Source organism: Caretta caretta, chromosome 13 (genome assembly GCF_965140235.1).
Source record: "Caretta caretta isolate rCarCar2 chromosome 13, rCarCar1.hap1, whole genome shotgun sequence".
Classification (NCBI taxonomy): Eukaryota; Metazoa; Chordata; order Testudines; family Cheloniidae; genus Caretta; species Caretta caretta.
Genome location: NC_134218.1, coordinates 36,477,043 through 36,499,796, shown reverse-complemented (window position 1 = coordinate 36,499,796; position 22,754 = coordinate 36,477,043). Strand labels below are relative to the sequence as shown.

The following is a 22,754-nucleotide window of genomic DNA, read 5'->3' as shown; positions in this document are numbered from 1 at the left end:
AATAAATATTTATTCTAAAATCCAGTTTTCCTTTGGAATAAAAGTTTCCAATGATCTGCTAAATAAAATTCAGAAAAGCATCACAGAAAGTACCCAGATACCATAGCAATGGGTGAAAAAATAAATAGCTGAGGTTAGTATTTTAGATAGATAGATTAGATTCAGGATGTATCAACATTTATATTTCTCTCCATGTGTCAGCAAAGATAAGTTTCTTCTATTTTATCTTACTCCTAGTGCTGCTCAGAAAGTGACCTGGAAATGTTTTTTCTGATGTAAACTTTAGACTCTTCTTAGACAATCTCAAAAGCATTCCATCCCCATCTCCCAGGAACTGGATTGAGGCTCTGCCAATCTTGATTCATGTACTGTCCATCCCCCCGAGTGTGTCACCTTCAGTAAGTCATTTAATCTCCCTATGCCCCAGTTCCCCTTATGTAACACGCAAGTGACATCCCTCCATCAGAAGGGCATTTGAAGGGTATGGGCCAGATTTTTAAAGGTATTTAAGCACCTAGGTCTGGTTTACACAACAGACATATTGGTATAAAAATGTTGTTCAGGGGTGTGAAAAATCCACTGTGCCCGTGCAGTGTTCGAACTGTAGACTTCTCCCTCTTGCAATTTTCTGAAGCACCTAGGTGTTAGGTGTGTAGATGCCTTTGAAAAACCCACTAGTTGGCAAAATACCTTCAGAAATCTGGCCCTCAATGTATATGAGCTGCTCAGGCTTGGTCTACACTACCAACTTATGTTGGTATAACTACACTGCTCAGGGGGGCGGAAAATCCACTCCCCCAGAGCGACATCGTTATACCGAACGAACAACTCTTGAAAACCCCAGTCTTGGTGACTGGGAGGTGACAGGGGAACTGGAACACACCAAGGTTGCATAGCTGGTTTAAACTCACGCTTTCAGCCTGTGGCAGCCCTGGGAACAGAACCTAGATCTCCTGATTTAGGATGAGACGAACAAAGGAATTAAAGGGAGCTAGGTGCTGACATACCATTGAATTTCCATGACAGTTGGGTTTCTTACTGCTTTAAGCTCCACTGAAAATCCCACTCAACTTCACCCTTTGAAGACTGCCCAGGGATGAATTTTATCTAATACAAAGTCAGCCTCATTATCTCCTCTAACTGAGGGAACTATCGTCACTAAACCCCAGAGCTGGTCTCAAAAACGAGTCCCATTAGTCATTGTTCAACCTATTTAAAGTGTTTATATGGGACACCACAACTGCAGTATCTGAGCCAGGAGGGCTAAAAACGTTCCCTCAAAACCTTTCCCAACAGAAAATTGCAGGGCTGACAAAATTAAAAAAAAATCACAGAAAGTATCAGTCTTCTTACATTTTCCAATTTTAATTGCAAATAAATAATGACTATCCTGCAAATTCAATAGCTAGTGGGAATGAATCGTTCCGTAACCATTAAAAGTTATAGTCTTGTAATGAATCAAATGGGATAAAGAGCTAAGGAATTGCAGACCAGTTTAATTTTACTGTGGTGTAGACGTTCAGGCTCTGGCTGCAGCCCGAGTTCTAGGATCTTGTGTGGTGGGAGGGTCTCACAGCTCAGGCTGCAGCCCAACGTGGAATGTCTACACCACAATTAAACGGCTCCTTAGCCTGAGCTCTGTGAGCTGGAGTCAGCTGGCATGGGCCAGTTGCAGGTTTCTAATTATAGTGTAGACATACCAACTTCAAGCAGACAGGGCAATCTGAGTTGTGGGTTCCTCTGGTGGCTGCAACCCAACAGCTACTGATGCAACGCAGGAGAAAAAAAACAAAATTTCTGCTCATCCAGAGGTAATTATGTAGAACTAATGAAGGAACAGGCTATTCCATACCAGCTGGGGCTCTGGTGCCACTGGGTTCTGAGCTATTGTGGATCACGTCTCTGCTACAAATATACATTTTCTTCTGCAAACACCTGGGGACATCATGGGGCTTCAGCCCAGCCTTATTTATAGCCAAGGGTCCTTCCAGGGACACTGCCACCGTGTGAGATCCAGGGCAGGTGCTGTTCCCCCTCTATGGGGTTAAGATCAACTGGGGCAGGTTGTCAGCGTGGTTTGCTATAGAGGTGAGATCAGAGCTGGGCTTACAGCCCAGGAGACCAGATTCATCTATTTAGCCACAGAGCAGGGACATCTTGTACTGTGACCCTGTCTGAAGCCTGCACAAGCCAGTGTCAGCTCTAGATCTGGGAGGAGCTTTAAGTCCCTGATCCTGTTTAGGGCTTCGTTGTAGGAACAATGAGTTCACAGCTAGCTGGTGAGTGAAAGGACCCTGCTCTAGCCTGCTGAAGACTAATTGTCCCTGTGCGCCCTGCTGACATGCAGTAACAGCTGGTTACAGCACTTTGATACAGTGTTCTTTGAAACAGGACAAGATCAGCAGGGTCACATGGACAGTTAGCCCACTAGATAGTGCAATATAGATTCACGTCTCAATTTGCCACAAGTTAAATGTTCATGTAGAAAAGCCCATAGTCCTTTGCATCCCAGCCAAGCCTGCCCAAGGAGGGGAGCAGGGAGTGCCCAACTGTGAAGTGGATCCCTGGCTGCTAGGAACTGCAAAGAGACCCAGCAACTCAGGAAATCCAGCAAAGGGACATGGAAATGGCTGCTGGATAATACAGTGATAGATTGATAGATAATGACCCATGATTCCTCAGCTCTGGAGGATCAAAGCCATCGCAAGTTGGGAAAAATTCCACAAAGACCATCACAGTAAGTTTGCTATTTCAGTTACATATGATACAGTTTTAACATATAGCACAAATCTTAAATGTATATATATGTGTGTGTTTGTGTGTGTAACCCTTCTGCCCATCAGGGTTGGCAACAACAAGGGCCAGGTTCAGTATCTAGGGGTTCCATTCCAATACACAATGCAAAACCGGCTCGAGCCCTCACCCAATGACCTGGGACAAATATATACCACCCCCGCTGGGTGCCTCTAAGAGGCAATACTTCCCCTCTCGCAAGCCCAGAGTCTGAGTGTCGCAAAAGCCAGTTAATAACAGAGAGAAACGATGTGGCATTATGTTGGAGAAACACCACCAACAGGATTCATACCACAACCCATGAGCCAAACCCCATCCCAAGCAAATTGGGCCATGTTCTTTCCCTTTGGTTCTTGAGTCCAGCAACCCAAAAGTCTCCCAAAGTCCCAAAAGTCCAACAACCCAAAAGTCTCTGTCCCTGGTCAGTGCAGCCCCAGAGTTTGAAAGTTTATCTGCAGAGTTTTACCTCCCAACCTGGGTGGAAATGGGGGGGTTAAGGGTCACCTTACATGGTCTGAAGCCGACTGCCCCACCTCTCCATGGGGCTCAGCTACACTGCGCTCCACCAGCTGTCCCACAAATTGCTCCACTTTACTGTGCCACAAGCTACTCCCACCATCCCATGAACTGCTTCACAATATGTCTTCAGGCCACCCCAACCCCACTACTTAACACAATGCTCCGTGATTCTAGCTCTTTAGTGATTTCAGCTTGTAGTAGGGAAGCCTCATTGCTAGTACACCATTGGCCCAAAGTGAATTCAGCTCAGCAGCCTGTAACTAGACTCCTAGTAGAATCAAAATTAGCTCCAATATTCTACCATAGAGAAAGGAAAAAGTGCAACTGAAACATAGGACCTTCATCAGGAGGCCTATACCACCAGATATTAATACCAGTCCCTCCCTCTCTCTCTCTCCATTCACTAGGGTTTGGAACCCATGACCCTTACCTAGCGAGTGCTTCTTAGTTGATGGTGAGTCCCTCCATCATAACAAAAGGCCAAGTACAGTTCCACTGTCCTTGATTCACATAATCAGGACAATAACAGTTTATTCTTCCTGTCCCAATAACAGAAACTGGGGCTCCTACAGCAGCCAAACTGACCATCTAAACGGGGTGGGTGTGTCTATGCAAATGAGATCAGCCCCTGAAGTTCTTTTCCACAACCCACAACAACTCACCACCAGATGTCAGGGTAGAGCTCATCCTGACTCCTTACATATGAACAACAAGTGGAGCTTCTTAAGACTTTTTCTATCAAGTCTCTCAAGCGTATTGAGCCTGGTTTTCTTTTCTGCTTAAAAAAAATCTATTTTTCAGAGAAGTCCCCCAAATCTCTAACTTGTGGTGTTTGGGGAACCAAGAACCAAACCTATTCAGCTACAAATAGCTAAAAACTGAAAATCTTCAGCTGGCACTCCCCCCCCCCTCTCAAAAAAGGAGTTTTCTTTTTTCTGTGTATCTAGAAAAACAGAAATCCCATTTTTGCTTTGCATATCTAGATCTATAGGTATGGAAAAATAGATATAGATATAATTGTATATACATACACACAGAGTGGGTAGCTGAGACTAAAAAGTTGTTGGCTTGAAAACCTGATTTTACTTTCAAATGAATTTAAGGAGAAAATTTCAGGCCATCCCAGCCCCACATTGAACATAGCTTTAAGCTTGATTGGGGAAAACTAATATTGTTCACTGTTGCCATAATTTCAAACCCATTCATTTTATTGCAGCCATTTTCATTTCGGTTTCACAGGGAAGCTGCAGAATGGCAAAACTGAGTAGCAGCAAAGCTAAGAGCCCACAGAATATGTTCTAGACACATTAGCACTTTTATAGTCAAAGGTCAGAGTTGAACCAGACAGCCAAAGCTTGGCCCTGCCTGGGGACATACAGGGAATAACAGGTCTAGAAACCAGATCTCTTTCTGTAGCTTCATATCCGCTGTACAGCACTGCCACCAGTGGAGACAGAACGCTGTAAGTGAGGGCACAGAACATACACATGGTAAGACACAGCCCATCCCCCACAGAGCTCCCAGTCCTAGCAGAGAAAGGGAGGGTGGGGAAACAGAGGCACAGGGAGGGGAAGTAACTGGCCCAAGGTCATACAGCAAGTCAGTTTCAGATTCAAGAAGAGAATCCAAAGAATGTCTTGTAGCATCAATAGCTCTTCTCCCTCCCTGGTGTTTACTCCCTGCTGTATTCACAGAAGGCCTGCACTTTTCCAGGCTAAACAAGCTGAACTCTTTTAGCCACCTCTTGTAAAACAGGCTCCCCATTGCCGCAATAGGACAACCGTCATTTCTAGGAGTCATTAATTTGGGATGTAATTTTATTTAATTTTTATGTTGCATTTTATCGAGCCCCATCTTGACCAGATCCTCAGATGGTGGGAATGGATAGCAGTCCATTGACTGTAGGGGAACTCTGGCAATTAACACTCATGTGATAATGTGCCTGACAAGTGATCTGATCATCAGAGGTCAGGAGCACTCTAATCCTGACCCTTGTCCTTCCCTCCACAGAGGGCAGCACATGATGAACTGAGAAGGAAAATGAAAAGGAGTACTTGTGGCACCTTAGAGACTAACCAATTTATTTGAGCATGAGCTTTCGTGAGCCACAGCTCACTTCATCAGATGTGTACCGTGGAAACTGCAGCAGACTTTATATACACACAGAGAATATGAAACAATACCTCCTCCCACCCCACTGTCCTGCTGGTAATAGCTTATCTAAAGTGATCAGCAGGTGGGCCATTTCCAGCACAAATCCAGGTTTTCTCACCCTCCACCCCCCCACACAAATTCACTCTCCTGCTGGTGCTAGCCCATCCAAAGTGACAACTCTTTACATAATCAAGTCGGGCTATTTCCTGCATAGATCCAGGTTTTCTCACTTCCCCCCCACCCCCATACACACACAAACTCACTCTCCTGCTGGTAATAGCTCATCTAAACTGACCACTCTCCAAGTTTAAATCCAAGTTAAACCAGAATATCTGGGGGGGGGGGGTAGGAAAAAACAAGAGGAAACAGGCTACCTTGCATAATGACTTAGCCACTCCCAGTCTCTATTTAAGCCTAAATTAATAGTATCCAATTTGCAAATGAATTCCAATTCAGCAGTTTCTCGCTGGAGTCTGGATTTGAAGTTTTTTTGTTTTAAGATAGCGACCTTCATGTCTGTGATTGCGTGACCAGAGAGATTGAAGTGTTCTCCGACTGGTTTATGAATGTTACAATTCTTGACATCTGATTTGTGTCCATTTATTCTTTTACGTAGAGACTGTCCAGTTTGACCAATGTACATGGCAGAGGGGCATTGCTGGCACATGATGGCATATATCACATTGGTGGATGTGCAGGTGAACGAGCCTCTGATAGTGTGGCTGATGTTATTAGGCCCTGTGATGGTGTCCCCTGAATAGATATGTGGGCACAATTGGCAACGGGCTTTGTTGCAAGGATAAGTTCCTGGGTTAGTGGTTCTGTTGTGTGGTATGTGGTTGTTGGTGAGTATTTGCTTCAGGTTGCGGGGCTGTCTGTAGGCAAGGACTGGCCTGTCTCCCAAGACTTGTGAGAGTGTTGGGTCATCCTTTAGGATAGGTTGTAGATCCTTAATAATGCGTTGGAGGGGTTTTAGTTGGGGGCTGAAGGTGACCGCTCGTGGCGTTCTGTTATTTTCTTTGTTAGGCCTGTCCTGTAGTAGGTAACTTCTGGGAACTCTTCTGGCTCTATCAATCTGTTTCTTTACTTCTGCAGGTGGGTATTGTAGTTGTAAGAAAGCTTGACAGAGATCTTGTAGGTGTTTGTCTCTGTCTGAGGGGTTGGAGCAAATGCGGTTGTATCGCAGAGCTTGGCTGTAGACGATGGATCATGTGGTGTGGTCAGGGTGAAAGCTGGAGGCATGCAGGTAGGAATAGCGGTCAGTAGGTTTCCGGTATAGGGTGGTGTTTATGTGGCCATTGTTTATTAGCACTGTAGTGTCCAGGAAGTGGATCTCTTGTGTGGACTGGACCAGGCTGAGGTTGGTGGTGGGATGGAAATTGTTGAAATCATGGTGGAATTCCTCAAGGGCTTCTTTTCCATGGGTCCAGATGATGAAGATGTCATCAATATAGCGCAAGTAGAGTAGGGGCTTTAGGGGACGAGAGCTGAGGAAGCGTTGTTCTAAATCAGCCATAAAAATGTTGGCATACTGTGGGGCCATGCGGGTACCCATAGCAGTGCCGCTGATCTGAAGGTATACATTGTCCCCAAATGTGAAATAGTTATGGGTAAGGACAAAGTCACAAAGTTCAGCCACCAGGTTAGCCGAGACATTATCGGGGATAGTGTTCCTGACGGCCTGTAGTCCATCTTTGTGTGGAATGTTGGTGTAGAGGGCTTCTACATCCATAGTAGCCAGGATGGTGTTATCAGGAAGATCACCGATGGATTGAAGTTTCCTCAGGAAGTCAGTGGTGTCTCGAAGGTAGCTGGGAGTGCTGGTAGCGTAGGGCCTGAGGAGGGAGTCTACATAGCCAGACAATCCTGCTGTCAGGGTGCCAATGCCTGAGATGATGGGGCGCCCAGGATTTCCAGGTTTATGGATCTTGGGTAGTAGATAGAATATCCCAGGTCGGGGTTCCAGGGGTGTGTCTGTGCGGATTTGATCTTGTGCTTTTTCAGGAAGTTTCTTGAGCAAATGCTGTAGTTGCTTTTGGTAGCTCTCAGTGGGATCATAGGGTAATGGCTTGTAGAAACTCGTGTTGGAGAGCTGCCTAGCAGCCTCTTGTTCATATTCCGACCTATTCATGATGACAACAGCACCTCCTTTGTCAGCCTTTTTGATTATGATGTCAGAGTTGTTTCTGAGGCTGTGGATGGCATTGCGTTCCGCATGGCTGAGGTTATGGGGCAAGTGATGCTGCTTTTCCACAATTTCAGCTCGTGCACGTCGGCGGAAGCACTCTATGTAGAAGTCCAGTCTGCTGTTTCGACCTTCAGGAGGAGTCCATCTAGAATCCCTCTTTCTGTAGTGTTGGCAGGGAGACCTCTGTGGATTAGTATGTTGTTCAGAGGTATTTTGGAAATATTCCTTGAGACGGAGACGTCGAAAATAGGATTCTAGGTCACCACAGAACTGTATCATGTTCGTGGGGGTGGAGGGGCAGAAGGAGAGGCCCCGAGATAGAACAGCTGCTTCTGCTGGGCTGAGAGTATAGTTGGATAGGTTAACAATATTGCTAGGTGGGGTGAGGGAACCATTGCTGTGGCCCCTTGTAGCATGTAGTAGTTTAGAAAGTTTAGTGTCCTTTTTCTTTTGTAGAGAAGCAAAGTGTGCATTGTAAATGGCTTGTCTAGTTTTAGTAAAATCCAGCCACGAGGAAGTTTGTGTGGAAGGTTGGTTCTTTATGAGAGTATCCATTTTTGAGAGCTCATTCTTAATCTTTCCCTGTTTGCTGTAGAGGATCTTGATCAGGTGATTCCGCAGTTTCTTTGAGAGCGTGAGGCACAAGCTGTCAGCATAGTCTGTGTGGTATGTAGATTGTAATGGATTTTTTACCTTCAGTCCTTTTGGTACGATGTCCATCTGTTTGCATTTGGAAAGGAAGATGATGTCTGTCTGTATCTGTACAAGTTTTTTCATGCAATTGATAGATTTCCACTCCATACGGCTAAATGCAGTGCCTTGCATAATGACAGGTTTCAGAGGAACAGCCGTGTTAGTCTGTATTCGCAAAAAGAAAAGGAGTACTTGTGGCACCTTAGAGACTAACCAATTTATTTGAGCATGAGCTTTCGTGAGCCACAGCTCACTTCATCAGATGTGTACCGTGGAAACTGCAGCAGACTTTATATACACACAGAGAATATGAAACAATACCTCCTCCCACCCCACTGTCCTGCTGGTAATAGCTTATCTAAAGTGATCAGCAGGTGGGCCATTTCCAGCACAAATCCAGGTTTTCTCACCCTCCACCCCCCCACACAAATTCACTCTCCTGCTGGTGCTAGCCCATCCAAAGTGACAACTCTTTACATAATCAAGTCGGGCTATTTCCTGCATAGATCCAGGTTTTCTCACTTCCCCCCCACCCCCAAACACACACAAACCACACCACTGTGACCGAGTTCCTTCTCCTGGGATGCTCTGATGTTTGGGAGATGCAGATTTTACACTTTATGGTGTTTCTAGGGATTTATCTGGTAGCCCTGATGGGGAATCTCCTAGTTATCACTGTAGTAGCCATCTTCACACTCCCATGTACTTCTTCCTGATGAATTTGTCCATCCTAGACATTGGATCTGTCTCCGTCATGGTTCCTAAATCCATAGCCAGTTCCCTATTGAACACCAGGTTGATTTCTTATTCTGGGTGTGTTCTCCAAGTTTTTCTCTTCATCTTCTTCACTTCGGCTGACTTTGCCTTATTCACTGTCATGGCATATGACCGATATGCACCATCTTCAAACCACTGCACTATGAGACAGTGATGAACAGGAGAGCTTGTGTCCAAATGGCAGCCAGTGCCTGGATCACTGGTCTTCTGTACTCTGCACTGCACACCAGGAACACATTTGCAATATCCTTCTGTGGAGGCAACATGATGGATCAGTTCTGTGAAATCCCATGGCTACTCAAGCTTGCCTGCTCTGATTCATATCTCACTGAAGTTGTGGTTATTTCTTTTAGTTCATTCTTAGGCTTCAGCAGCTTTCTTTCAATATTTGTGTTGTACTTTCAGATCTTCACAATGATGCTGAGAATCCCCTCTGATCAGGGCCAGCACAAAACCCTCTCCACCTGCCTCCCTCACCTCACTGTGATCTTCTTCTCTATTTACACTGGGACCTTTGCCTACCTGAAACCCACCTCTCGCTCAGCACCAGGACTGGATCTTGTGATGGTGTTCTCTATTCCATGGTGCCTCCAATGATAAATCTGGTCATCTACAGCATGAGGAACAAGGAGATGAAAGCTGCCCTGAAGAAACTGATTGTGCGGAGGTTATCCTACAAGAATTAAATATCCACCTTCATCTCATGACTATGGTTTAATTGTCAGTTTATTTATAAATTTAATCAATGGGTGACAATATTGTCTCAATGAGAACATGTAATGCCATCTTTTTATGCAAAATGATGTAATTACAGTGCTTTAAAAAAAAGGACTAACCTCACTGAAGTCAATGGAGTAACTATAGGTTTAATCCAGTGTAATTAAAATCAAAATCTATCTATTATCTATCTACCCCATACACCCCCTCTATCTATCTATCATCTATCTATCTACAAGCAAAAACCTTTCATTGGGACAATATGGGTGATGTGTTAGGATAAGCAATGGTCCTATCCATCTGTCTGTCTATCTAATCTCCATACTCTGCTTGGATGTAACTAGATTCACACTAGATGTTGTATGGAATGCCAAGTCAGTGCATGTAATGGCTCTTTTCCACTTACACCAATGTAATACTGAAATGATCCCAGACAAATAACTTACACCAGTGTGTATGTCACTACTGAATTTAGCCCAGTGTCTTTGGGTTGCAATGGCAAACTCAGAGTTAATCTGATGTCAATGGAACTACTCTGGATTTGCACTCACCCACCTGAGGTGGGAATCGAACCCTTACAAGTCTTACACACACTTTCTCCAGGGACCCTTCTGTCATATTTGGATCCATCTGTGTACTGACCATTGGACAGCCCTGATGGCTTCAAAGTGAGAGATAAAATCCCAGTGACTAAAATGAGATCAGAATTTGACCAATTTTCCAGTCCACTTCTGTCAAGGTTCCTTCCCCACTCTGAACTCTAGGGTACAGATCTGGGGACCTGCATGAAAGACTCCCTAAGCTTATTTTTACCAGCTTAGGTTAAAAATTCCCCAAGGTACAAACTATTTTCCTTTTTCCCTTGGACTTGATTGCTGCCACCACCAAGCGTCTAACAGATATATAACCGGGAAAGCCCGCTTGGAAACATCTTTCCCCCCAAAATCCTCCCCAACCCCTACACCCCCTTCCCTGGGGAAGGCTTGATAAAAATCCTCACCAATTTGCATAGGTGAACACAGACCCAAACCCTTGGATCTCAAGAACAATGAAAAAAGCAATCAGGTTCTTAAAAGAAGAATTTTAATAGAAGAAAAAATAAAAAGAAACACCTCTGTAAAATCAGGATAGTAAATACCTTACAGGGTAATCAGATTCAAAACATAGAGAATCCCTTTAGGCAAAACCTTAAGTTACAAAAAGACACAAAAACAGGAATATCCATTCCATTCAGCACAGCTATTTTACCAGCCATTTAACAAAAGAAAATCTAATGCATTTCTAGCTAGATTGCTTACTAACTTTTTACAGTAGTTCTGTAGAGCATTCCTGATCTGTTCCTGGCAAAAGCATCACACAGACAGACAGACCCTTTGTTCTCCCCCCTCCTCCAGCTTTGAAAGTAACTTGTCTCCTCATTGGTCATTTTGGTCAAGTGCCAGCGAGTTTATCCTAGTGTTGATGACACTGGGCATCATACTAGGTAACTCGGGAGGGTGGAAGGCCACGAGTGCCGAGGAAGCCCCCCCATGCTAGGCCCAGACAAACCAAAGCCTCCCCATTCCATGAACTTTCTGTAATCCTGCCACACTATGAGGAAGCTAGTATAAAAATAGAGACAGAAAGCTGCAAAAACAGTTTAGAGCAGACAGCCTGCTCTCAGAGACAGCCTTCAGACAGCTCCAGCCAGGGTAAGCGTATAGATAAGAAAGGAATGTTTTGCACTAGCTTTCTGCAACACAGGAACGGATACAACCAAATAAGGCAGGGCTTACATAATGCTAATGTGGAAACATCTAATTGGCCGCTTTGGCTGTATTATTGTACAGGGCAATAGGTAATTGGTTGTATATGCTTCTGTAGCTAAGTTGGGAAAAAAGGTATACATTGTATGATGTAATCTGCAGTCGGGGCTGCAGGATTTGAGACAGCTGTGTCTCCCTGGGTCTGTTTGCAGCTGCAAATGAACTCTTTCCTTCCCCACCCCGTTGTGATTATTGGGTGACGCACACCGGGCAATGAACCCCTACTGTTGCTTGCCTTGGGCACTCTGTGCCGGCAACACTAGCTTCTTAACCCTTTACAGGTGAAAGGGTTTTTCCTCTGGCCAGGAGGGATTTTAAAGGTGTTTACCCTTCCCTTTATATTTATGACAACTTCTCTCTAGGAAACACTGTAAAACCTGCCTCTTCTGAAAAGTCTTTCCACCACAGCAAGAACAACACAGTGTTGATTTATGTATTTAGGTATAAAATAATAAAAGGATGCATTTTGAAGGCTCCAGAAACATTTAAATACAATTATTAAGGCATATATCCCAGCTGCCTTAGCTCAGTCATCTCAGCAGGTGCTCACCCATCCAGATTCTCACAGAATCTCTTCTAAACCTCTTTCTCATTGTAGGGGTTCCCTCAGCTCCTTCAGAACAGTCCATCAAAGAGATGGCACATCAGCACCACCAAGAGATAGCAAAACATTGACTACTGCATCTAACCAAACATTCCCATCCCCCCAAATATAACTACCCCTCCAGAAAACCAAATGTCTGGAACAAAGAAACAAATCAACCAACCAACTGGTAAAACAAAACAAATACACAAGTCAACAAATATAAAATCCCAAACTCTCCTTCCCCAGGCAGAGCTTTTTCCCCCCAAAAGGAGAAGAACCAAAGGTTCCATGAAGTCCATTAGAGACTTTGCTATGGCAATTGATTTTGTTTGGGAGCTGCTTAGGTAGCATGATGATAGGTGGCAATATAAAACCCTAAAATAGATAGAGAGATAGAGAGATTATTGTGCCAATTTTTCTGTTCATGATTCTCTCTGTCTAGTTGGTCAGATCATGCAGTTTCAACAGAGCTGAAGCTGTTTATGGGAATGTGTCAATTTCCTCAAAACATTCAATGGAAACCAGGTGTAGGAGAAGGAGAAAGCCTGAAATATGGTGCCTGGTGCAAGGGCTAAGGCCTAAACAAAAGTCATGCCCTGCTGATGTAAAGCCAAGAGCCGATGCAGCATGCAGAGAGAACACAGACACAGCCAACGACTGACAAACACCAGACAGGGATGCAGACTAGCTGGCTGGCCAGTGCATCTCCCGCTGGAGTCCTGTCACTCCAGCTGCTAGCCAACCTGCTCTCAGGCAGGTTCCTGGGCTCCACAACTGCCTGCCTGCCTGGCTGCCAGGGTCGCGAATCCTCAGAAGTCTAGACTGTTCTCAATGGTAGCAGATGACAGAACGAGGAGTAATGGTCTCAAGTTGCAGTGGGGGAGGTTTAGATTGGATATTAGGAAAAACTTTTTCACTAAGAGGGTGGTGAAACACTGGAATGCGTTACCTAGGGAGGTGGTAGAATCTCCTTCCTTAGAGGTTTTTAAGGTCAGGCTTGACAAAGCCCTGGCTGGGATGATTTAACTGGGAATTGGTCCTGCTTCGAGCAGGGGGTTGGACTAGATGACCTTCTGGGGTCCCTTCCAACCCTGATATTCTATGATTCTATGATTCTAAGTCCACCTCACGGGGCACTTGGTAGGTGGGGCTACCAGGCCCCACAGCTTGCCAGGCATCACAGCTCCACCAGGCAGCTGCCTCCCCAGGCTAAAGGGGAAGACACATGATCATGCCACATGTCTCCCAGGCCCCATGACCCCTCCTGCCCCCTGCACCCATCCCAGGGCCACAGTGCTCTCCCCATCCCATTTTAACTGGGGCAGAGGGGAGAGAGAAGGCTTCTACCTATGACAGCCTGGCTGGGAAACTCACTTTCACACACACACACACACACACACACACACACTGACTTCACCAGGGAGAGCAGCAGAATGTGCTGGGGGAGGAACAGGGAGAGAAGGACAAAGCCCCTCTTCCTCCCCGCCCCTGGCAGGCCAATCTGGGGGGGCACTTGACCCCCATACCTCCCCTACTTATCACCTCTGGCAGGATGGAATTTCTGGAGAAAGAGCCAACAGCCCAAGTGGTGAGGGCTTGGGCTGCTCTGAATTAGGGAAAACAGGGACTCTCCAGGCCCCCCAACCATTGGCTACAGAGTCATTATCTTTGTCCCAATGAGGAGTTAATTATTTAGACAGAGTGGAATAGTTCCAACAAGAAAAACGGGGGAAAAGGCGGAGAATTTTTCCATCCTGATGTTTAGGATGCTTGTCTGGAAGGAGGGAGAGCCAGGTTCAAGCCCCTACTCTGAATCTGGCATCGCTGGGAAGTATTTGCTTCCATGAGGTTCATTAGTGTTGAGAGCACCAGGGGCCTGGAGAAGGAAACCTTCTGTCATCCACAGAAAGGGTCCCTCCTCAGAAGGCTAGAGGCATGGTTCTGGTGAGTGGGGGAAGACTGCACAGCAGCTTCCTGGGCTTCTATATATTCTATTGAAAAGTTTCAGACTTTAGACCCTTGGGCTAATCATCTAGCCGCATAGGGTTAGGGCGAGAAGTGAAAAATAAAATACCAAGGGGCTTTATAGAAATCTTTCTGTATGAACGCTGGGATATTTGAAAGGGTCTCCAGGAGCTGGGTGGGTCACACTGATTGTTCAGTCAATGGGATTGAGCACCTAATTCTTTTAAGCCACTCTGACAATCCCTGTCACAGATCACAGCCTGGAGTAAGAATCCACTGTATTGCTCCAGACTCTGCAGCACCCACATCCCTTTGTTCCCACTGCAATTGCACAAGATGCTGCAAAATCAGTTACAGGTCCCTCCACTGGGCCAACCCCATTCCTGGTGCCTTTCCATGAAAATCAATGGATATGAACCTAGGATAACTTTGGCCCATCCTGTTAAGATGTTTTCCACTCACTCCCCTGCTAATGCCCAGTGGGGATAATCACAGCTCTGCACTCCTCATTGGGGTTTCCTAGGGGATTTCCCACTCAGTCTGATTGCTTTGGTTGCTATCACTACCCGAATCCCAGGGCTGATTTGTCCCTTGAATACCATTCAGAAGCTTAATGCTGTGGCAAGGCCTGAGAATAGATTGTGCCCCAATAAGGCATCATTAGAAAGCAGGACAATCCCCTCCTTAGCCCCCACTGGACGTGTGAAAGGACATGATGTCTCAGTTCATATCCCATTTCCATGTAACTGTCACAGACATCTGAGAGTGGGTTGGGACAGTTGGCTTGGAAGATAAGAGATGAAGCAGTTGCTTTCACCTCCAGACCAACTGTCCCAACCCAGCCCCACTGAGCAGTGGTAAGATCCACAGAAGGATTTAGGTACCTGTCATAAATATAAAGGGAAGGGTACACAGAACTATAAAATCCCTCCTGGCCAGAGGCAAAACCCTTTCACCTGTAAAGGGTTAAGAAGCTAAGATAACCTCGCTGGCACCTGACCAAAATGACCAATGAGGAGACAAGATACTTTCAAAGCTGGAGTTTGGGGGGGAACAAAGCATCTGTCTCTGTGTGATGCTTTTGCCGGGAACAGTTCAGGAATGCTCTTCAGAACTCTTGTAAAAAGTTAGTAAGTAATCTAGCTAGAAATGTGTTAGATTTTCCTTTGTTTAATGGCTGGTAAAATAGCTGTGTTGAATGGAATGTATATTCCTGTTTTTGTGTCTTTTTGTAATTTAAGGTTTTGCCTAGAGGGATTCTCTATGTTTTGAATCTGATTACCCTGTAAGGTATTTACCATCCTGATTTTACAGAGGTGTTTCTTTTCCTTTTTCTTTAATTAAAATCCTTCTTTTAAGAACCTGATTGCTTTTTCATTGTTCTTGAGATCCAAGGGTTTGGGTCTGTGTTCACCTATGCAAATTGGTGAGGATTTTTATCAAGCCTTCCCCAGGAAAGGGGGTGTAGGACTTGGGGGGATATTTTGGGGGGAAGATGTCTCCAAGTGGTCTCTTTCCCTGTTCTTTGTTTAAGACGCTTGGTGGTGGCAGCATAGGGTTCAAGGACAAGGCAAAGTTTGTACCTTGAGGAAGTTTTTAACCTAATCTGGTAAGAATAAGCTTAGGGGGTCTTTCATGCAGGTCCCACATCTGTACCCTAGAGTTCAGAGTGGGGAAGGAACCTTGACAGTACCTAAGTCCAAAATTTACATCCTCAAAACCTCTGCTCAACTGCTGCCTAACCCTGTAAATGCCTGCATTTCCCTGCATAAAGACAATTACAGTCTCGTGCTGCATGGGTTTGCAGATGGTGACACATTGGCCATATAAACCCAAGGTTTGTTCTATTAGGCTCTTTTTGAAAATCACAGGCCGAGTATTTCTGAAATTCAGGAGAAGCCCAGGCCTTGGAATTTAACACGATAGAGATGGAACCAGGATTGCAAAGGGCCTTAAGCATCTAACTGGTCTAATATGTGCCCAATGGGATTTACAATACACCTAAGCAGACTAGGTGCCTAACTCCTATTGAAAGTTAACAGGATTTAGCCACCTAGTTCACATAGGAGCTTTGATAAATCACACTAGGTGCCTGTCTCCATCTTTTGGTGCCTAAATGCCTTTGTAATTCAGCCACTGAAAACACAGAAGCTGAGTTGGAATCAGGAAACACTGCGGGAGATCCTAAGAACTGTGCTATGCAGGTGTCAGACTAGAAGATCACAATGGTCCCTTTTGGCCTGTTAATCTGTTAGTATGTAGGCCTGTTAGCCTGAGATAGAATTTTGGGTTTTGTTTGTCTGTTTGACTTTTGATATTTTTATATCCTTACTAATATGTGTGAACAAAGAAAAAAAACACTGTGTGTTGCATTTCCCACAACCAAATGGGGCTTACAGTACAATGAGAAAAGATAAGGGATATGGTTAAAGTGTTCCTGGGTATGGTGGGAGTGTAATATACGAGCATACACTGGAAGGCTGCCTGGCTCCTCTCTCAAGCCAAGGTCAAGAAACCAGTTACGAGGGGCAAGAAGGAATGTGGGGGGAGGTATAAGAAACACTAAAAGCCCAAGAACTGGGCCTGTTCCTGACCAAAGCACAACCTCACTCCTTACCTCTCCCATGGGATACAAAAGAGGTGGTACTGAAGCCCCCAGACTCAAGACCCTCCAGAATGAAAAATGACCATAAATTGTAAGAGGTGGGACCGAGGGCATGCTCTGCAGGCATATTTGGGCCTGCTAAAAAGGAGGGGAATGGGAACATGGGGACAAAGTCTCTGCAGCGTCAGAGCTATGGATATGCTTGTTTGAAACTAACCCCAATAAACATTGCATTGCCTGCACTTCATAGGTGCTTTAATTCCAGCAACGCTCAAAGCCAGCTACACACAGCTCATATACACAGAGAAAGAATGTCAAGGTTCCCTCCCCACTCTGAACTCTGGGGTGCAGATGTGGGGACCCGCATGCAAGACCCCCTAAGCTTATTTCTACCAGCTTAGGTTAAAACTTCCCCAAAGCACAAATTTCTTCCTTGTCCTTGGTATCGCTGCCACCACCATGTGATTTAAACAAACATTCAAGGAGGGCCACTTGGAGCCCTATCTCCCCCAAAATATCCCCCCAAGCCCCTACACCCCCTTTCCTGGGGAAGCTTGAGAATAATATCCTAACCAATTAGTTATAAAGTGAGCACAGACCCAAACCCCTGGGTCTTTACAACACTGAAAATCGATCAGGTTCTTAAAAGAAGAATTTTATTTTTTTAAAAAAAGGTAAAGAATCACCTTTGTAAAATCAGGATTGAAGATAACTTTACAGGGTAACAAAAGATTTAAAACACAGAGGATTCCCCTTTAGGAATAACTTCAAAGTTACAGAAAACAGGAAGAAAATTCCCTCTAGCATAGGGAAAATTCACAAGCTAAAACAAAAGGCAACCTAAAGCGCCTTTCCTTGCTTACTTACACTTTTTGTAATATTAGAGACTTGTTTCAGGATGGTCTGTAGGAGAAGGAGTTTTCTGCCTGGCCCCTCTCAGCCCCAAGAGAGCACACAAACAAAAAGCACAAACAAAGCCCTCCCTGCCCCAGATTTGAAAGTATCTTCTTTCTCCATTGGTCCTTTTGGTCAGATGCCAACCAGGTTATTTGAGCTTCTTAACCCCTTACAGGTAAAGGAGGGATTTTAGGCTACCCTTAGCTGTATGGTTATGACAAAGAAGTTTGTCACTAGTTCTGCCAGTTCAGTCTCAGAGTCGGTGTTGGCACTTTGGGAACTATAGCAGCATAGCCACAGTTCCATAGATACTCCAGAATAACCCAGTAGCGTAGACACAACCAATAGTGATGGATGGGAGGGTTCACTAGGAAGATCATCTAGCTGAGCAATGACAGCTAGATTGAAGTATTCTTCCATTGACCTTACTGTGTGTACACATGGGCTTAGCTTGTCATAGCTAAATCACTCAGACTTTTTCACACTCCTGAGTGATGTTGATCTAAATTTTAAGTGTAGACCAGACATAGGTGCAATATAGCTGCCAGCGCATGTCTGGGGCACAAGATAAAACTCCAGTTGCCCTAACACATAATTAATAATATAATAAAACCTCTGAAACATTAAAATAATCATTCAGTAGGAACTCAGCCATCTGGACACCTACAGAAACTCTTTTCCCCCTTCATCATCATTGGAAGCAAAACTTCAATTCTCTCAGAACATCCCGCCAAAGAGATGATGACACTGACATCTCCAGTATACAGAAAAAACCCCCACCCAATATCCCCATCTACACAAAATACCCCACCCTTTCAACTCCCCCCGCCAAAAAAAACCCCACCTGGAACAAAGAAACAAATCAACCAACCAACCAACCAATGAAACAAAACAAAACAAAAAACAGAGATAATCAAGCAAACAAACAAAGCCCCTAATGTCCTAGGCAGAATTCCAACCCCCACAGTCCAAATGAGATTCCAGGATGTCCACCATGACTTAGCTATGGCTACTGGTTTTATGTGCCAGGCACTCTGATAGCCTGATGATGGTGGAAGCATAAATCCGATAGATAGACAGATAGACAGAGTTCCTCCTCTGCCTTGGTGGGTCCTATGCTTATTGGCAGATTTGCTCACCTCAGAGGTTCACAGCAGCCCTCAGTTTGGCCACTTTCGTGGCTCAAATCTGCCATTCACTCAGTTAGCCTCATCACTGGCCAGCAGGGGGAAAAGGAAGAAGAACAATTACCGCAGTCTCTGCTGATCCACCTAGTGGATCACGGAACAGGCCAGAGACCTTCCCCTCTGGTGGAACCCACAGTCCAGTTCAACTCCTCCAGTATCAAGTAGGGAGTTGGGGGGATGGAGGGAACCTGGGCCCGCACTCTACTATGGGTTCCAGCCCAGGGTCCTGTGGATTGAAACTGTTTACAGTGGTTCCTGTAACAGCTGCGTGACAGCTTCAACTCCCTGGGCTACTTCCCCATGGCCTCCTCCAAACACCTTCATTATTCTCACCACAGGACATTCCTCCTGATGTTTATAATGCTTATACTTCTCAGTCTTCCAGTAGTATGCCTTCTCATTCTCAGCTTCTTGCACCTCTTCCTTCCAGCTCCTCACATGCACACCACAAACTGAAGTGGGCTCCTTTTTAAACCCAGGTGCCCTGATTAGCCTGCCTGTCTTAATTGATTCTAGCAGCTTCTTGATTGGCTGCAGGTGTTCTAATCAGCCTGTCTGGCTTAAATGTTTCCAGAAAGTTCCTGATTGTTCTGGAGCCTACCCTGTTGGGAAACGGAACGTCCTTTGCTTGCTCCTCAGCTATCTGCTTTCTATTCTTTCCTAAAGCCCCCTGGCCTGGATTTTTCTTACTTTTTGCACCTGCCTTAGTTCCCCCCCCCCCCCCGACCGGGTCAGATGCATTTTTTTTGTTTTTCTTGATTTTTTGGTTTTTTTTCCCATCTACGTCCTTCGCCAGCACCCGCCCCCCCCCCCCCATGCCTGCTTTCGGGCGCAGCTATTTGCCTCAGCTGAGCCCCCGGAGGAGGGGGGGAAGATTGCCGATTTTGCTGTCCGGAGGGGGGAGTGGAAACCCCCAGACCCAGCCGTTTTGCCAGCAGCTCGGACTTCACAACATTCTTAGCATGCCGGAAGCCTTGGAACACAGCCAACACAGCCGGAGAAGAAGATTTCAGCAGACAGAAGAAATAATATAAATCATCGTGAAGGGGGCCGTAAGACTGAGTAATTTTCTGAATTATACTCTCGTGGGGGGGAGTTTGACTGTGATTACTTGCGTTTGTGGCGGCACAGAGGGTGTGGTGTGGAGACCCCCACCCCCGATCCATCGGTGCCCCTACCCCCCCATCGTTATTACAACTGTCACGGCCCCCCCCGCCGTCTGTCCCTGCTGGCAACCTGCCATCTCCCTTCGGATCCAGCTGTTCGCTTTGAACTTTGCCTTCCGGACCAGACATAACAGCCGACCAACCGAGACTCTTTGGACAAACGTGTGTGGGTCTGCACCCCCACCCCCGGATTGCTTATCCCACAGCTTGCCCCTATTACCGGACACCAATTTTGTTTCTTCCCCCCCTCCCCCAGTCTAATCCTCTCGGCATTCCTCCCCTCCCCGCCCGCAGCCTAGCGGAAGGAGGGACTACTCCATTTCTCCCCTCCCCCCTCCTCCTTCCGGTGTCTCCCTGTCTCTCCCTGCTCACAATGGCGGGGAACGAGAGGGGCGAGACTGCTTCAACAAATTTAGTTGTCCCTCCCCCACCACCACCCCTGCCCGACCCCCAAGGTCCCCCCCCTACCACTATTGTCAAGATACTTGCCACCCCCCCTGCTGGGGCACCGGTAGCAGGAGGCACCAGGGTGATTGCTGCTGCTGCTGCACCCACTGCCCACCCAGATTCTAGGAACCCCCCCCCCCCAGTTCGCCGGAAGGGCCAGGGCGGGTGGAAAGGAAAGGGCCCCGCTAAAACCACTGAGCCCTCTATGGCAGGGGCTGCCCCCACCGCTGCGGCCTCGTCATCAATCGTGGCGCCCCTCCCTGCGTTTCCCTCCACCAGCTCTGCGATTGTCCCTCCCCCGGCTCCCAGGACGTATGCCCGGGCGGCAGCAGGCTCCCCCCTGCCTGCCGCCTCGTCATCTCGCCCCCCCCTGCCTCCGCCACCATCACCAGCGGCCGAGGCCCTTTCCCCGCCTTGACCAGGAAGCACGGCGTCCGTTGCCTCCTGGTGCCCGCCTCGCCCCACGTGGAGACATACGTGCAGGCGTTGGCGAAGATGGTAGGACCCACGGCTATTGTGGCAGCCTCCAAGATGTATGGAAGGTCGTTTTCTTCTTAGCCTCGGAGGATGCCGCCCAGGAGGCGGTAGAGAGGGGCCTGACGGTGGGGGGGGTGTTTGTCCCCCTAGAACCGTTAGAAGACCTGGGCGTCCGCCTCGTCCTTACCTCCGTTCCTCCCTTCTTACCCAATGCTGCCCTGTTACCCGCTCTTTCCACCCTGGGGAAACTTGTCTCTGTCATCAGCCCTCTCCCGTTGGGCTGCAAGGACCCCACCCTCCGTCACATTTTTTCGTTCCGCCGGCAAGTGCAGCTCCTACCACCGGCAGGGGCGCGTGACGAAGAGGCGCTTGAGGGGTCCTTTCTAGTCCCCTACCAGGGAGCCCGCTATCGGGTCTTTTATTCTACCGGAGAGGCCTGGTGCTACCTCTGCCGTTCAGCGGGGCATGTCCGCAGAGACTGCCCTTTGGCCCGGGGGGGAGGGGCCCCCGAAACCCCCGAGACCCGGCAGGACATCGGCCCCGTTGCTGCCGACGCCCCTGGCTGCCCGGCACCTGAAACCAACCCTCCTCCTACTCGACCCATTGCTGCTCCCGTCCGGGCCCAGGAGATACCTTCCCTACAACGCCCGGGCGGGCAAGGGAGTTCCACCCTTGCTAGTACCAACCCAACAGAGCCCATGGAGGAGGGTGGGGCAAGGATATTATCGGGTATAGGAGAGGGCCCTCCCCAAGGAGAAGCCCCCGCCCCTCATGTTGCCCCACCGCTACCTCCCCGAACCTCTAAACCATTGCCTCCGCCCCCCGACACGACCCCTGCTAACCAGCCCCCAGATGATGCTATGGAGGGCTGGACCCTAGTCCAGGGGAAGCGAGGCAAGCGGAAGGCTCGAGCTCCACTGCATCCACCCGACGCAGAAGCCCCCCGGAAGACCAGGAAAGGAGGCACTGCTATCGAGCCTCCCGCCACGGCCGTGAGCGAGATCCATCCGCTGGTGTCGGGAGGGGAAGACAGACTGGCATTGGAGAGCAGAATCCCCCCTCCACGGGAGACCCTCCCCTCCGAGACTTCTGAGGACGCCCCTTCTGCCTGGACGCTACCCGAACCCCCCGCGGATCCTGAGGCGGCCATTGAGGCGAGCCCTAGAGGAGAGGCCCCCGGGGTGGCAGGAGTTGGCCTCTCCCCCGTGTATGCGGAGATTGAGGCCCTAGATTTGACCCCGGTCACCCAGGGAGGGGATGATTTGCTGCCGGATGGCCTTGAGCTGGGCAGCCTTACCCCAGCCTCCCTTTCCCCATGCTCCCTCCCCTTAATTGTCTTCCCGGGTGAGCACTCTGCAGAAAGTGGTCCACCACCTGATGCCATGGCCGCTAAGACCACCATGGAGCCAGCATCTAGCATTATTGGGAGCCCACTCCCTTACCCCTTAACCCTTGATTCTGCTCAGGAGGCACTTTCCTTTAGCTGCTTGCCTCCTGCACCCCAGAGCCTTACCTCTGCCCCTGCCCCCACCCCTGCCCCTGCCCAAGGTCCCTCCTCCTGCAATGTTAATGCCGCCCCTGGGGTTATTTCCTTTCCACCTTTTGCAGATTCCCCCCAGGGAGCAGTTTTTGCACTTTCTAGCCGCGACCCATTAGGAGTGGCAATTTTTCCCCTGCCATCCCCCTCCACCCCAAGGCATGAAATGAATTTACTAACCCCAGCCTGTCAGACGCCCCGTCGGTGGTCCGCACCCTGTCTACCTGCCTTAGCGGACCAC

The 22,754-nt window shown here is 47.5% G+C and overlaps 1 pseudogene; it reads left to right on the top strand.

Annotated features, from left to right (window-relative positions):
• Nucleotides 1-22,754, top strand: part of LOC125629835 (olfactory receptor 14A16-like) — a 71,917-nt pseudogene that overhangs the window by 8,870 nt on the left and 40,293 nt on the right.